The sequence below is a fragment of the Xenopus tropicalis genome, chromosome 4 (genome assembly GCF_000004195.4).
Source record: "Xenopus tropicalis strain Nigerian chromosome 4, UCB_Xtro_10.0, whole genome shotgun sequence".
Lineage (NCBI taxonomy): Eukaryota > Metazoa > Chordata > Amphibia > Anura > Pipidae > Xenopus > Xenopus tropicalis.
In genome coordinates, this window is record NC_030680.2 from 23,637,910 (window position 1) to 23,656,222 (window position 18,313).

Consider the following 18,313-nt stretch of genomic DNA (forward strand, 5'->3'; position numbering starts at 1 on the left):
GAAGTGAGAGAGACACATAGAGTTTGCAGTATCAGCATCGCACAGTGACATGAGTGCGGAAGGACTCACCAGGTCCTTGATTTGAGCCTGCGGAGAGGTCGTTAGCAATGATCAGGTCCGACACTTGCTTTCTGATCGCGTATGCTAAAAGTTAAAACATATATATATATATGAGTCCCTTCAAACATGAAGCTAATTCCTTGGTTAGCAATGTAGCAGAGACCTCACAATTGTTGTGATTGCACTTACGTGTTTTTCCCCTCGGCCATTTCGATGGCAAGTGATTCCAGGGACCAGATGTCATGCTGGAAAAAGAAGACACCAAAAGAGCATTAGACGAGGAGAGAGTTGGGTAGCGGGTGCAGTCGTTACTTATTAGCTGGGTGGGTTCCTATCGTCAGGTGCTTTGCATACAATGACTGGTAAACACCCGCACATCCATAAATATGTGAAAACTAAGCAGATGACAGCCAGATAGCAAGATAGATAGATAACTTACATTTGGCACTTGGCACACATGCCTCCAAATCTATTAACTATATATCCATAACTTAAACTTAATATGTATATTCTGGGCTGTAGCTAGAAGTTACTAGGTAATACCTCCCTGGAAATAATGATCTGGTTTTCACCTCATATAGTGTACAACAGAAACCCCACGGGGTTCTCTATATATCTTATATCTATACTCCTGGGACCCCCGTCCCTCCAAACCTTGGGTACCAACTGGCTACATAGCTCATAGCTGAACTGAATTAAACAAGGTTCATAAAAGAAATCAATACCCTGTATTTATAGATAAACACCATTTATCAAAGTCATTCCATTTAGTGTTGAAGATTTTTCAGCTCATGTCTCTCACCTTGGCACTTTTTTTAGGTGCTCAACATTTTGTATCCTTTTTGGAGTCCTGTCTCCAGAAGGATCCTTCCCAGAGATGGAGTGCGGAAGAGCTACTGCAGCACCCATTCATTGGCTGAACTGCCCCCTACAAAGACCATCAGGGCTGAAATTGAGGAGCACCTTCGGGCTGTGCAGAAACGGCCGGCCAAGCAGAGGTGAGGGAATCCCGTTATATGTAAAAAATGGGGTCTGTAGCTGTTCAGTTTTGTTTTTTCCTTACTGTGATTTTATTTATCTATACAGGATTTGAGAGTAGTTCGCTGGGCCAGGAAACAGCTACGGCGGGCCAGGGAACATCTAGGGCAAGCCAGGGAACATCTACTGCCTCGCTGGGCCATGGAATATCTAGGGCCAAGCCAGGAAACATCTACGCGGGGCCATGGAACATCTACAGCGAGCCTGTGACTTCTGCGCAACTGAAACATCGCCAGAAACAGCAGGTGGCTCAGCAAATGGCCCTGGAGGGTTTTGCCTGAGGGGCCAATAACATCAAGTGCCCAGGATGAATCTCCTGAATAACATCCAAGGAGAAAAGGAAACATCTGCAGAGAAAGGTACCATGTCTTTTAAATAACCCTATTTTCAACCCCCCAGGAAATGTAATCGCTATTGTTTTTCCCTGGACCAGTGCGCTTTTTAGAAAAAAAATGAACCAGCCCTAGGGAATAGTGCAGCACCTCCTGCCATGTTACTTACCTTTCCAGGGGTACCTGCAGGCTTACACTCACACACGGCACAATGGAATTGCCCTAGGGATGCCTGGGAAGGCAAATGAAGATGGTGGTAATGCGCCACTTTATGCCATGGCATTTTTTATAACATGAGCACCAGACTGGGGAAATAACTCCCTAAGATATTGCCCCCCCCCAGCAGTGAATAAGGCTTTATCTTTAAATACCAAGCTTTTGTATAAGAATTTATAATGATATATTAGTTACTGATTTTTATTCGTTTCCCAAACAGAACCAGTGGCAACTACAGCTCCACCCAGAACCATCTCCTTTCAAGCTGCCGTGGATCAACCAATGGTGACTTCAAGATCCCAGCAAAACTCCACCAGTAGCGTCTTTGCCTCCCTCTAAAGCTCTGGGAAATATTACATCCTTTTAAGACCACCACATCGCCACCAGTGGTGTCTTTCTTTGAGATTACACAGCTCCACAGCAGTCTCACTTTCCAGCAATTTCCACCAGTGGCACCTCACTTTCCAACTGTATAGTTTCCATCCTCTTCCTCAGACTACCACACCTCTAGCATCTGCAGCTCCATCAACACGATCCTTTGCAGCTAGAACAGGTCCAACAATAGTGTCTCCTTTTTAAATTACTGCAAACTCCACCAGCAGTCCTTGCATTCAACATCTGTATTTTAATCTACCAACAGTGGTGCCCAACATCAGAGCACCTCACCTCAATCAGCAGCATTCAAACAATCATAGCTTCACCTTAGTTTCCAATGGCCATAGCTTCACCCAAGGTCTCTTCATTCAACTTTAGCTTTCTCTTATCTTCAGATACTCCACCCCCAATATTTCCTCCTCTTCAAAACATCTTTTTATACTTAGCCCCTCATATTTCCTGCGGTGCCTCTTCTTCAAATCATCTTCAACAATATCTTTAAATTGACATTTAGCTTCAAAACACCTTACAGCTCCCACCAAAACTGATGTCCCTTAAAATGGTTGTCTCTTCAACTCCCCACAACTTCCTCAGAGGCGCTTCCCTATTATAATTTATTTAACCCCACTGCTAACTTGCACCCACCGGTAACTCCTCCTTATTTTATCTTCTCATCTTCTAACCCCTCTATGCACTGGCTTTTCAAATCACCCCCATACACACACAGCACCACACACCTTCTGTGCTTCTCTTAGACACAAATTTCTTTACTTGAATCCTCATCTCTCAATTTTTGGACAGTTTCTTCTGTCTAAATCATCTTCTTTTCTTCAGTTCCCCACCACCACACATCAAACTCCCCATCAAACAGCCAATCACATCTTCTCTCTAATCCCCTCACATACACACTGACATAAACCCTTAGTACAAGTTGATCCAGGGACTTGTCCGATTGCCCTTTTGGGAGTCCAGGAAGGATTTTTTCCCCTCTGAGGCAAATTGGCTCTGGCTTCAGATGGTGGGTTTTTCGCCTTCCTCTGGACCAACTAGCAAATAGGCATCTTTCTTTTAGACTTAAACTTAAAAACATGAGGTCCTTTCCAACCTAAATTAACAGGAATTAATCCAAAATATATCAAATAATATCTATTTTATAAAATAAATATTTAATACATATTCTATTGGTGTTCTTGCCTTTTTATTGTCCCATAGTATTGTCAGTGAGCATTAGAGACAATGGACACCTGTAGTGCAAGGGAAAAGGGTAAGTGAAAAGAGAAGGTAAAGTCAAGGGCAGGGGTGGGAGAAATGGGTGAAAAATGATGCTAATAATAAAGAAATAAAAGCAGGGAATAAGACATAAGTGATCCCAGTGCTACTGATCTTGGATTGAGGCAGGGATTTGTTCAATGTCCTTGTATAAAACATATCATTGGGGTTAGTAATTGTGAGACTGGGCTTAGGAAGTACAGAATTATTAATATGTCACTGCCCTTAGTACGTTAGTGACCAAATGAGCATCCTGAAAGCTGCGTAGGGGAAAGAAGATGCAGGCACTCCATCTCCTCCCCCACAATTCCCAAGTCTGCAGCTTACTGACTGCAGGATGGCCCCACTAAGCAAGTAAGTGCAGCACTGCAGGGCCCCCCTTGAGCTGACAGACCCGGTGGGCCCAGGCATCCCGGCCGGCACTGGATAGGCAAATACAGCATGCAAAGTGCAAAAAATAGCTAATTGCATGCATGCCGTGTTTGGCTTTGCAAATGAGGCCTAAGGTGTCCCTGAACACTGGTTTTTATTGGATATTTGGTCTGTTGTTGAAAAAGTTGGACTGAGCTATAGTTATAGGGTAATATTTTAGGCAATGTATTTCGTTAGCTTTAGAAAGATTTCCTAACAATTTCTGAACAATGTTAATACTTTGGGGTACAATTTGGGTATCAATGATTTACTATGCAGTGGTGGCAGGCATGTGTATGCGCAAGCTGGGACTTACCTATACTTTGCTCTTCTGTAGTTGGGGATTTCCGGCCTATGGCACTGGTTCCAGGGGATGATGGATGGAGAGTGTCAACTTGTATCTCATATCATTCATCAATAATTCCTGTACCATCTGCTCCAGATGCCCAATGCGCTGCCAGATAAACAAGCCCATTTAATAAGGGTACAGGCACAACCAAGGATAACCAAGGGTAGCTGGCTAAATCCCCAGGGGAGAGGGAACTTTTGCATCATCCCCACTGTATACTTTAACATTCTTCCAATATTAGCTGGACAATTTTAGAGGCATGCAGTCACACAATCATATTGGGGGGCCCCCTTGCTCCACCCCCATAGTATTGCCACCGCTCTGTAGGCCTTTGGGGATTCAAAGGGCCAATGCAATGCGAATGGTTTACTTGTTCAGATTAAGTGAACCCTGTGCCTGTACCTATAACAGGGACATAACAGCAGGATCTGATGGAAATACTGAGCTTACGTGTTGTCTCCACCAGCATTCAGCATGGCAAGTCCTACACCAACCTTGCGCTACACACACTGATGTCTTTCTATAAGATATATAGATTAGACCCACAACACAACCCAACAACCCGTATCTATACCTTAGTGACCGGCACCCAACCTGTACCCGCTTACCCTAAGCCCGACTCACACCGCTTACCTACTTATCCCCATGCAAACTCCAACCTACTCCCACAGTAAGCGTCGCGCTGAACGGAAGTGACATCTCATAAACCAGAAGTACCATCAAACGTCAGTCATCTTTACATCGTGACAAGTAGATTTTAATTTGTCATCCCCTAAATGGCCTCCCTGCTGCAGGGGGTCCGGTATCCGTGGGTTACCCGCATGGTGGGAACATCAAGTAGATTCCTGCCGCTTTGTGGCTATCCTGTGGGTACCTGACCTGATGCAGGACTCTACTATACCTGCACCAGAAATCCTACCCGCAAAGGTACCCGACTCCCTGCAGACTGTGGGGGTATTCATGTGATATTAAATAGATTCAAGGAAAAGGTCGGCCACAGCTTTATTAACTGATATTAAACTGATAAACGTCTTTGCCCCATTATAACCAAAATAGTATATGCCCATATGCCAGCCACGGGTGGGCATGTAAAGTACCATCTCTTACAACATACCCAAAAGGGCAAGGACTAAATTAAAAAAATACCTTCCCACAGCTGTGGCAAAGTATCCAGAAACAAATAATATAAAAACAAGATGACTGTGCAAGAAACAAGTGCTGTTCTGAGAACTAATGCATTTTTTTTTTTTTTTTTTAGATTTTATGATATTAGCACTGTTTATGCTGTTAGTATTATAGATGTGTAACTGGCGTAATCAGCAAAGGCTTCATTTACTGACACTTTGTTATGCCTGCCCTCACTGTGCTCTACAAAATGCGCTGACTTTTTATGCAGATATACTTATGGGCAGATATACCCTTGGGCAGATATAACGTTGGGCAGATATAACGTTGGGCAGATATATGGGCAAATATAACTTTGGGCAGAGATATGGGCAGATATACCCTTGGGCAGATATAACTTTGGGCAGATATACCCATGGGCAGATATACCCATGGGCAGATATAACTTTGGGCAGATATAACTTTGGGCAGATATACCCTTGGGCAGATATAACTTTGTGCAGGTATACCCTTGGGCAGATATACCCTTGGGCAGATATAACTTTGGGCAGATATATGGGCAGATATACCCTTGGGCAGATATATGGGCAGATATACCCTTGGGCAGATATAACTTTGGGCAGATATACCCTTGGGCAGATACACCCTTGGGCAGATATAACTTTGGGCAGATATAACTTTGGGCAGATATACTTTGGGCAGATATATGGGCAGATATACCCTTGGCCCAAGTGCTCTGAGATTTTTCAAAACTTAATGCGCCTGCAGGGGGCATATATTAATGACCCCTTTGTTTTGTTCCCCTGGCTTCTCCTTGTTCTACTGGTCACCCATTAATCTAATAATGGATCTATTATTTCCTTAATCATCCCCTTAACCCAACGATTAACATGTTTTCCAGCCCACTGAGTAATTCTCCAAGCTTCCCTCCATCCTGGAAAAATGCACCACTTGGCAGCTGAACCATTCATATTCACTCAGGCTAATTGTTTTCTACTTAACTGTTTGGCTTCCTTCCTGGCCGGCCATGACTCTCTCCCCGGAGCACATTAATGGCCCTTATTAGCGGATACACAGGGCCAGGGCCAGCGCTAGGTGTATAACCTGAAATACCCAGAGGCTGCAAAAAGAGTGTGAGAATCACGGGGGGACCAGAAGACAGCTTGGTCAGGGTCATACTCCCACAATCCTTTGCATTATTTCTGCCAATGGTGTTATATTACTGCTCATGTGGCACCCAGTACTTCTCTATACACCCATTCCAGTATAGGAGAAGCTATATACAACATTTACACTTCTGAGAATTTTCTTTATAAGCATGCTATTAGCGGGGCATTTAGTAACTGCACCACAGTTGTACTTGGCCACAGTCAGTAAAGGGATATGTTATAGAATTGTCAATTCTAAGCAATTGGTCTTCATTATTTATTATTTAAAGTCTTTTTAATTATTTGCCTTCTTATTCTGTGTTTTTCAAATAGGGGTCACTGACCCCAGCAGTCGTATCCTTTGTATAAGAGAGCAAAAATGAGGATTGAGTCTGGGTTGACAGGGCCCACCAGGTTTTTCCCTGGTGTCCCGCTGGCCCTGTCCAACCCATGTCTGGCAAAGGATTCTGGGATTGCCGCAGGAGGTTTGAAAGGACACTATAATAGTAAGGGGGCCCAGTAAGTGTAGGGGCCCAAACCAGGGCAAATGCCCACCCCCCTGGTATATTCTATAGCTGGCACTCATCTGGATGGGGTAACTTTTAGAGTTATCCAGCGGGTTTTCTTATCACAAAGGGATTTCTCTGAAGTCCCAGTGCAGTCGCTGGGTACCTAGAATTGTGCTTCCCATTCCATGGGATCAGTCAGAATGATGGATGGCTCTGGCACATTCAGTGGTGGGAACAAACCATTATTCAGCGTGCCCAGCTGCACTCCCCTGGAGCTCAGCATCTGCCAGGCGACTCCACAAGACACAAGAAGCCTCATTACCTTGGAAGGGATTCATGTGCCTCCCGCTATACGAGCTGCACAGCCTCAAAGCCAGAAATAAGAGATTTGCCTTTACTTCAGGAATCTTCTAGGTAGAGAAATGAAAATGATTTATTATATGCTGTACTCCTGTGGCCAACTGAGCACTAGGGACTGCTGGGTAAATGGCACAGATACCACTCGTACATTCAGAGCCTTCAGCTGGCTATTTACAGAGAGATCCTCTCATCTGAACATGGGCACCAAGTGTGCAGATATTTCACCAATTTGACAACCTTGATGCAAAATCAGACTGATCTGATGGGTTTGTCCCCCGGCCAACACAGATGCCAACCTGGATCCAAAGTAATCTGGGGCCATCTTGGCCACGCCTGGTGGTCGGAGGACATCGAGTGACGATTATAGAATCGTTGCAATCGAGCGGGTACATTAGGTTTTGGGTGTAACAGCAGGAAAGGGACCCGTTATTGTGGGAGTCCAGGGGGAAGGGCTTAAATCAGGGAGACTTCCAACAAATGTCTACTCTCATTCAACTCCCCCCCTGCACTCCCACCCCCCTCCTTGCCCAGTCACCTGCTGTCAGCAATTTGCACCCAAGTCTTTATCTACCCCACCATTGAAATGTCACCCAAGCAGTCTGACCATGGGCTGGGGGTGGAGCGGGTGTGCCCAGATCTGAAGGGGCCTATGCAGACCCATTGACAGAGGGACCACAAAACCCTCCGGATGTGGCCCAAAGGGCTTTTCTAACCTGCCCTGAGTAATATCTGGTCAATCCCTACAAAGATTTCTATTGGGTTGCTGTCATTTAAAGCCCCACACAGGGACTGAAACCTATGAGAGTAGGCATGAAAGGTTTTATTAAACACTGATGATATTGGACTACAACTCTCAGCATGCTTTAACGTAAATCATATCTTGTTTAAATACTGTGAGTTGAAGTACAGCAACATTTTGTCCATATAATGTTTCCATATAACTCGCCTACAGTAGTTATCATGCTTTTATCTAACATAGGGCAATTCAATTTACACTGCACTCACATATCAGAAGGGCAGACACTGAGCTGTTTAGGGGCTTGGTGGTCGAAAAATGCATTTTTTGCATCACCTATAGAATGAATTTGAAAACAATGTCGCCACCTGCTGGACATTTCAGCCAACTGGCTACACTTGGGGGAAAATAAGTTTGTCTGTATCTCTTGCAAAGGAGTAAGGTGATTTAGTAATCATATTCCATATTTCCACAAGGTGGCGCTCTGTACTTGCTTATATAATCTGCTTAACTGACGTTAAATGCAGAGAGGACTAGCCTTCTACTGACACATTTAATGGATCTCAAAATCAGCGCCGGATTTGTAGTGGGGACGCCCCGAGGCCACCCCCATTTGGCGCCCCCTATCTCCCCCCGCCGCGCCAATACGCATGCGTGAACCCCCCTTCCCCCGCCCGCCGAGCGCGCATGCGCAAGCGCCAAAGTTGAATCTCCCATACGGAGCAGTGGGGAGAGTTCCCCATTGCTCCGTATGGGAGCAAAATGTTAAAACTTTGCCTGCGGCGGGGCGGCATGCCGCCCCTATGCTTGTGCCGCCCTAGGCCCGGGCCTTTGTGGCCTCGTCACAAATCCGGGCCTGCTCATAATTCATTATAATGTGGGTCCTGTCAATATAACTGTGGCTTCAACTACTATATATGTAGGGAGGATAGTAGACTGGGATGAATTAAGTTAGGTACAGGACAGAATAGGCAATAACATCAGATAGTATGGCACTATGCCTGGGGCACCATATCATTCCGCCCACAATTAACTGAAAGTTTCTCTGCATTAAAAATCAATTAACCATATTATATATGGGACAGCACAGCCAATACAATAACATGGACTAATCGACTTAGCAGTAATTCCCATGTACATTAATTTGGCAAATGAAAAAGTTCTACCACATTTTATAAAAAAACAATTCATTTCTAAATGTAGAAGCTACTATACTGGGTCCTGCAGCTCTCTAGGCCTCACTTTACATAGAGAATTCTACTTTACCTATAGCACTTTAGGGATTTTAGGGGTATGTTTAATTTATTTCTAGAATGAGCCAATGACAATGATCCTTTCTGTGAAGTAAAAATAAAGATATTTTGTGGTTTTTAGGTTAACTTTTGGTCCTGGCGTTTAATCTGCTGCATGGTTGCTAGGCTCTCATTGGCCAGAGCAACACATGAGAAGAAAATCTAAATGGGAGAATGTCTCAACAGAAAGACTAACAGGGGCATGTAATAAAGGTTGCAAAGTTTGCCCAGGCCTAGTAACTCACTCAGATGCCAGTAAATGCAGCCTGCTTATTGGTTGCTAAGGGTTGCTAGACCAGCAGCAAAGTTTACACATTTTATTACCCCCCAAAACTCTATTCTGTACAGGCCCCTTTTATTTACCCTGTAAGCATTACCCTTAGCACTGCAGATGCAAGAGAGAAGCTGTTTATTGAGGTTAAATACACAGAAATGTATACACGAATTCCCATCAGTTCACACAACAACGGCTGATGCCATCACAGCTTCCCTTAATGTACACTGGGGAGTTCATTTAGAAGGAGCCTGTTACCTGGAGTACATGTAGCATACAAATCGGCTCTTGTGCATGCTTGGCTTGTTGCTTGTCTGTAGAGATTTCAGGTTGGTTTACAGCAATGCAGTAAAGGTAGAGCTAGGGGCTTCTAAGGTTTTTGCTGCTGTGGGTGCAGATTTACAGGAAAAAATAAAATCAGTTGTTTGTGTTGTGATAATGCTCAGTACCCGCTGTATGTGCCAGGGATACAGGGATGATGCTCAGTACCCGCTGTATGTGCCAGGGATACAGGGATAATGCTCAGTACCCGCTGAATGTGCCGGGGATACAGGGATAATGCTCAGTACCCGCTGTATGTGCCAGGGATACGGGGATAATGCTCAGTACCCGCTGTATGTGCCAGGGATACAGGGATAATGCTCAGTACCCGCTGTATGTGCCGGGGATACAGGGATAATGCTCTGTACCCGCTGTATGTGCCGGGGATACAGGGATAATGCTCAGTACCCGCTGTATGTGCCAGGGATACGGGGATAATGCTCAGTACCCGCTGTATGTGCCAGGGATACAGGGATAATGCTCAGTACCCGATGTATGTGCCAGGGATACGGGGATAATGCTCAGTACCCGATGTATGTGCCGGGGATACAGGGATAATGCTCAGTACCCGCTGTATGTGCTGGGGATACAGGGATAATTCTCAGTACCCGCTGTATGTGCCGGGGATACAGGGATAATGCTCAGTACCCGCTGTATGTGCTGGGGATACAGGGATAATTCTCAGTACCCGCTGTATGTGCCAGGGATACTGCTCAGTACCCGCTGTATGTGCTGGGGATACGGGGATGATGCTCAGTACCCACTGTATGTGCCGGGGATAATTCTCAGTACCCGCTGTATGTGCCAGGGATACTGCTCAGTACCCGCTGTATGTGCCGGGGATACGGGGATGATGCTCAGTACCCGCTGTATGTGCCAGGGATATGGGGATGATGCTCATTACCCGCTGTATGTGCCAGGGATACGGGGATAATTCTCAGTACCCACTGTATGTGCCAGGGATAATGCTCAGTACCCGCTGTATGTGCCAGGGATACGGGGAAAATGCTCAGTACCCGCTGTATGTGCTGGGGATACAGGGATAATTCTCAGTACCCGCTGTATGTGCCAGGGATACTGCTCAGTACCCGCTGTATGTGCCGGGGATACGGGGATGATGCTCAGTACCCACTGTATGTGCCGGGGATAATTCTCAGTACCCGCTGTATGTGCCAGGGATACTGCTCAGTACCCGCTGTATGTGCCGGGGATACGGGGATGATGCTCAGTACCCGCTGTATGTGCCGGGGATAATTCTCAGTACCCGCTGTATGTGCCAGGGATACTGCTCAGTACCCACTGTATGTTCCAGGGATACGGGGATAATGCTCAGTACCCGCTGTATGTGCCAGGGATACGGGGATGATGCTCAGTACCCGCTGTATGTGCCAGGGATACGGGGATAATTCTCAGTACCCGCTGTATGTGCCAGGGATAATGCTCAGTACCCGCTGTATGTGCCAGGGATACGGGGAAAATGCTCAGTACCCGCTGTATGTGCCGGGGATACGGGGGATAATGCTCACTACCCGCTGTATGTGCCGGGGATACGGGGATGATGATCAGTACCCACTGTATGTGCGGGGGATACGGGGATAATTCTCGGTACCCGCTGTATGTGCCGGGGATACGGGGATAATCCTCAGTACCCGCTGTATGTGCCGGGGATACGGGGATAATGCTCAGTACCCGCTGTATGTGCCGGGGATACGGGGAAAATTCTCAGTACCCGCTGTATGTGCCGGGGATACGGGGATGATGCTCAGTACCCGCTGTATGTGCCGGGGATACGGGGATAATGCTCAGTACCCGCTGTATGTGCCGGGGATACGGGGATGATGCTCAGTACCCGCTGTATGTGCCGGGGATAATTCTCAGTACCCGCTGTATGTGCCAGGGATACTGCTCAGTACCCGCTGTATGTGCCGGGGATACGGGGATGATGCTCAGTACCCACTGTATGTGCCGGGGATAATTCTCAGTACCCGCTGTATGTGCCAGGGATACTGCTCAGTACCCGCTGTATGTGCCGGGGATACGGGGATGATGCTCAGTACCCGCTGTATGTGCCGGGGATAATTCTCAGTACCCGCTGTATGTGCCAGGGATACTGCTCAGTACCCGCTGTATGTGCCGGGGATACGGGGATGATGCTCAGTACCCACTGTATGTGCCGGGGATAATTCTCAGTACCCGCTGTATGTGCCAGGGATACTGCTCAGTACCCGCTGTATGTGCCGGGGATACGGGGATGATGCTCAGTACCCGCTGTATGTGCCGGGGATAATTCTCAGTACCCGCTGTATGTGCCAGGGATAATAAACTTGGCTGTAGCAAGCAATGCCAGGCAGCAGCTGCAAGGGCAAACAAGGTTTTGAGCTGTATTAAAAGGGGTATAGATTCACGGGAGGAGGGGGTTATTCTTCCCCTTTACAGAGCACTGGTAAGGCCCCATCTAGAATATGCTGTTCAGTTTTGGTCTCCAGTGCTCAAACGGGACATTACTGAGTTAGAGAGGGTCCAGAGAAGGGCAACTAAGCTGGTAAAGGGTATGGGAAGTCTCAGTTATGAAGAAAGACTGACCAAGTTGGGTCTGTTTACACTGGAGAAGAGGCGCTTAAGAGGTGACATGATAACTATGTATAAATATATAAGGGGATCATATAATAACCTTTCTAATGTTTTATTTACCAGTAGGTCCTTCCAACGGACACGAGGGCACCCACTCCGTTTAGAAGAAGGGAGGTTCCATTTAAATATTCGGAAAGGATTTTTTACAGTGAGAGCTGTGAAGTTGTGGAATTCCCTCCCCGAATCAGTCGTGCTGGCTGATACATTATATAGCTTTAAGAAGGGGCTGGATGGATTCTTAGCAAGTGAGGGAATACACGGTTATGGGAGATAGCTCTTAGTACAAGTTGATCCAGGGACTGGTCCGATTGCCATCTTGGAGTCAGGAAGGAATTTTTTCCCCTCTGAGGCAAATTAGAGAGGTTTCAGATGGGGTTTTTTGCCTTCCTCTGGATCAACTAGTAGTTAGGCAGGTTAGATATAGGCATTATGGTTGAACTTGATGGACGTATGTCTTTTTTCAACCCAACTTACTATGTTACTATGTTACTATGATACTGCTCAGTACCCGCTGTATGTGCCGGGGATACGGGGATGATGCTCAGTACCCACTGTATGTGCCGGGGATAATTCTCAGTACCCGCTGTATGTGCCAGGGATACTGCTCAGTACCCACTGTATGTGCCGGGGATACGGGGATGATGCTCAGTACCCGCTGTATGTGCCGGGGATACAGGGATAATTCTCAGTACCCGCTGTATGTGCCGGGCATAATTCTCAGTACCCGCTGTATGTGCCAGGGATACTGCTCAGTACCCGCTGTATGTGCCAGGGATACTGCTCAGTACCCGCTGTATGTGCCAGGGATACTGCTCAGTACCCGCTGTATGTGCCAGGGATACTGCTCAGTACCCGCTGTATGTGCCAGGGATACGGGGATGATGCTCAGTACCCGCTGTATGTGCCAGGGATACTGCTCAGTACCCGCTGTATGTGCCAGGGATACTGCTCAGTACCCGCTGTATGTGCCAGGGATACGGGGATAATTCTCAGTACCCGCTGTATGTGCCAGGGATACTGCTCAGTACCCGCTGTATGTGCCAGGGATACGGGGATAATTCTCAGTACCCGCTGTATGTGCCAGGGATACTGCTCAGTACCCGCTGTATGTGCCAGGGATACTGCTCAGTACCCGCTGTATGTGCCAGGGATACGGGGATAATTCTCAGTACCCGCTGTATGTGCCAGGGATACTGCTCAGTACCCGCTGTATGTGCCAGGGATACTGCTCAGTACCCGCTGTATGTGCCAGGGATACGGGGATAATTCTCAGTACCCGCTGTATGTGCCAGGGATACTGCTCAGTACCCGCTGTATGTGCCAGGGATACTGCTCAGTACCCGCTGTATGTGCCAGGGATACGGGGATGATGCTCAGTACCCGCTGTATGTGCCAGGGATACTGCTCAGTACCCGCTGTATGTGCCAGGGATACTGCTCAGTACCCGCTGTATGTGCCAGGGATACGGGGATAATTCTCAGTACCCGCTGTATGTGCCAGGGATACTGCTCAGTACCCGCTGTATGTGCCAGGGATACTGCTCAGTACCCGCTGTATGTGCCAGGGATACTGCTCAGTACCCGCTGTATGTGCCAGGGATACGGGGATAATTCTCAGTACCCGCTGTATGTGCCAGGGATACTGCTCAGTACCCGCTGTATGTGCCAGGGATACGGGGATAATTCTCAGTACCCGCTGTATGTGCCAGGGATACTGCTCAGTACCCGCTGTATGTGCCAGGGATATGGGGATAATTCTCAGTACCCGCTGTATGTGCCAGGGATACTGCTCAGTACCCGCTGTATGTGCCAGGGATACGGGGATAATTCTCAGTACCCGCTGTATGTGCCAGGGATACTGCTCAGTACCCGCTGTATGTGCCAGGGATACTGCTCAGTACCCGCTGTATGTGCCAGGGATACGGGGATGATGCTCAGTACCCGCTGTATGTGCCAGGGATACTGCTCAGTACCCGCTGTATGTGCCAGGGATACTGCTCAGTACCCGCTGTATGTGCCGGGGATACAGGGATAATTCTCAGTACCCCGCTGTATGTGCCAGGGATACTGCTCAGTACCCGCTGTATGTGCCAGGGATACTGCTCAGTACCCGCTGTATGTGCCAGGGATACTGCTCAGTACCCGCTGTATGTGCCAGGGATACTGCTCAGTACCCGCTGTATGTGCCAGGGATACTGCTCAGTACCCGCTGTATGTGCCAGGGATACGGGGATAATTCTCAGTACCCGCTGTATGTGCCAGGGATACTGCTCAGTACCCGCTGTATGTGCCAGGGATATGGGGATGATGCTCAGTACCCGCTGTATGTGCCAGGGATATGGGGATGATGCTCAGTACCCGCTGTATGTGCCAGGGATACGGGGATAATTCTCAGTACCCGCTGTATGTGCCAGGGATACTGCTCAGTACCCGCTGTATGTGCCAGGGATACTGCTCAGTACCCGCTGTATGTGCCAGGGATACGGGGATAATTCTCAGTACCCGCTGTATGTGCCAGGGATACTGCTCAGTACCCGCTGTATGTGCCAGGGATACTGCTCAGTACCCGCTGTATGTGCCAGGGATACGGGGATAATTCTCAGTACCCGCTGTATGTGCCAGGGATACTGCTCAGTACCCGCTGTATGTGCCAGGGATACTGCTCAGTACCCGCTGTATGTGCCAGGGATACGGGGATGATGCTCAGTACCCGCTGTATGTGCCAGGGATACTGCTCAGTACCCGCTGTATGTGCCAGGGATACTGCTCAGTACCCGCTGTATGTGCCAGGGATACGGGGATAATTCTCAGTACCCGCTGTATGTGCCAGGGATACTGCTCAGTACCCGCTGTATGTGCCAGGGATACTGCTCAGTACCCGCTGTATGTGCCAGGGATACTGCTCAGTACCCGCTGTATGTGCCAGGGATACGGGGATAATTCTCAGTACCCGCTGTATGTGCCAGGGATACTGCTCAGTACCCGCTGTATGTGCCAGGGATACGGGGATAATTCTCAGTACCCGCTGTATGTGCCAGGGATACTGCTCAGTACCCGCTGTATGTGCCAGGGATATGGGGATAATTCTCAGTACCCGCTGTATGTGCCAGGGATACTGCTCAGTACCCGCTGTATGTGCCAGGGATACGGGGATAATTCTCAGTACCCGCTGTATGTGCCAGGGATACTGCTCAGTACCCGCTGTATGTGCCAGGGATACTGCTCAGTACCCGCTGTATGTGCCAGGGATACGGGGATGATGCTCAGTACCCGCTGTATGTGCCAGGGATACTGCTCAGTACCCGCTGTATGTGCCAGGGATACTGCTCAGTACCCGCTGTATGTGCCGGGGATACAGGGATAATTCTCAGTACCCGCTGTATGTGCCAGGGATACTGCTCAGTACCCGCTGTATGTGCCAGGGATACTGCTCAGTACCCGCTGTATGTGCCAGGGATACTGCTCAGTACCCGCTGTATGTGCCAGGGATACTGCTCAGTACCCGCTGTATGTGCCAGGGATACTGCTCAGTACCCGCTGTATGTGCCAGGGATACGGGGATAATTCTCAGTACCCGCTGTATGTGCCAGGGATACTGCTCAGTACCCGCTGTATGTGCCAGGGATATGGGGATGATGCTCAGTACCCGCTGTATGTGCCAGGGATACTGGCTCAGTACCCGCTGTATGTGCCAGGGATACTGCTCAGTACCCGCTGTATGTGCCACGGATACGGGGATAATTCTCAGTACCCGCTGTATGTGCCAGGGATACTGCTCAGTACCCGCTGTATGTGCCAGGGATACGGGGATAATTCTCAGTACCCGCTGTATGTGCCAGGGATACTGCTCAGTACCCGCTGTATGTGCCAGGGATACTGCTCAGTACCCACTGTATGTGCCAGGGATACGGGGATAATTCTCAGTACCCGCTGTATGTGCCAGGGATACTGCTCAGTACCCGCTGTATGTGCCAGGGATACGGGGATGATGCTCAGTACCCGCTGTATGTGCCGGGGATACAGGGATAATTCTCAGTACCCGCTGTATGTGCCAGGGATACTGCTCAGTACCCGCTGTATGTGCCAGGGATACTGCTCAGTACCCGCTGTATGTGCCAGGGATACTGCTCAGTACCCGCTGTATGTGCCAGGGATACTGCTCAGTACCCGCTGTATGTGCCAGGGATACGGGGATAATTCTCAGTACCCGCTGTATGTGCCAGGGATACTGCTCAGTACCCGCTGTATGTGCCAGGGATACGGGGATGATGCTCAGTACCCGCTGTATGTGCCGGGGATACAGGGATAATTCTCAGTACCCGCTGTATGTGCCAGGGATACTGCTCAGTACCCGCTGTATGTGCCAGGGATACTGCTCAGTACCCGCTGTATGTGCCAGGGATACTGCTCAGTACCCGCTGTATGTGCCAGGGATACGGGGATAATTCTCAGTACCCGCTGTATGTGCCAGGGATACGGGGATGATGCTCAGTACCCGCTGTATGTGCCGGGGATACAGGGATAATTCTCAGTACCCGCTGTATGTGCCAGGGATACTGCTCAGTACCCGCTGTATGTGCCGGGACTGCCATACCCTGATGCCGGGGATAAGGATAATTCTCAGTACCCGCTGTATGTGCCAGGGATACTGCTCAGTACCCACTGTATGTGCCAGGGATACTGCTCAGTACCCGCTGTATGTGCCGGGGATACAGGGATAATTCTCAGTACCCGCTGTATGTGCCAGGGATACTGCTCAGTACCCGCTGTATGTGCCAGGGATACTGCTCAGTACCCGCTGTATGTGCCAGGGATACTGCTCAGTACCCGCTGTATGTGCCAGGGATACTGCTCAGTACCCGCTGTATGTGCCAGGGATACGGGGATAATTCTCAGTACCCGCTGTATGTGCCAGGGATACTGCTCAGTACCCGCTGTATGTGCCAGGGATATGGGGATGATGCTCAGTACCCGCTGTATGTGCCAGGGATACTGCTCAGTACCCGCTGTATGTGCCAGGGATACTGCTCAGTACCCGCTGTATGTGCCACGGATACGGGGATAATTCTCAGTACCCGCTGTATGTGCCAGGGATACTGCTCAGTACCCGCTGTATGTGCCAGGGATACGGGGATAATTCTCAGTACCCGCTGTATGTGCCAGGGATACTGCTCAGTACCCGCTGTATGTGCCAGGGATACTGCTCAGTACCCGCTGTATGTGCCAGGGATACGGGGATAATTCTCAGTACCCGCTGTATGTGCCAGGGATACTGCTCAGTACCCGCTGTATGTGCCAGGGATACGGGGATGATGCTCAGTACCCGCTGTATGTGCCGGGGATACAGGGATAATTCTCAGTACCCGCTGTATGTGCCAGGGATACTGCTCAGTACCCGCTGTATGTGCCAGGGATACTGCTCAGTACCCGCTGTATGTGCCAGGGATACTGCTCAGTACCTGCTGTATGTGCCAGGGATACTGCTCAGTACCCGCTGTATGTGCCAGGGATACGGGGATAATTCTCAGTACCCGCTGTATGTGCCAGGGATACTGCTCAGTACCCGCTGTATGTGCCAGGGATACGGGGATGATGCTCAGTACCCGCTGTATGTGCCGGGGATACAGGGATAATTCTCAGTACCCGCTGTATGTGCCAGGGATACTGCTCAGTACCCGCTGTATGTGCCAGGGATACTGCTCAGTACCCGCTGTATGTGCCAGGGATACTGCTCAGTACCCGCTGTATGTGCCAGGGATACGGGGATAATTCTCAGTACCCGCTGTATGTGCCAGGGATACGGGGATGATGCTCAGTACCCGCTGTATGTGCCGGGGATACAGGGATAATTCTCAGTACCCGCTGTAT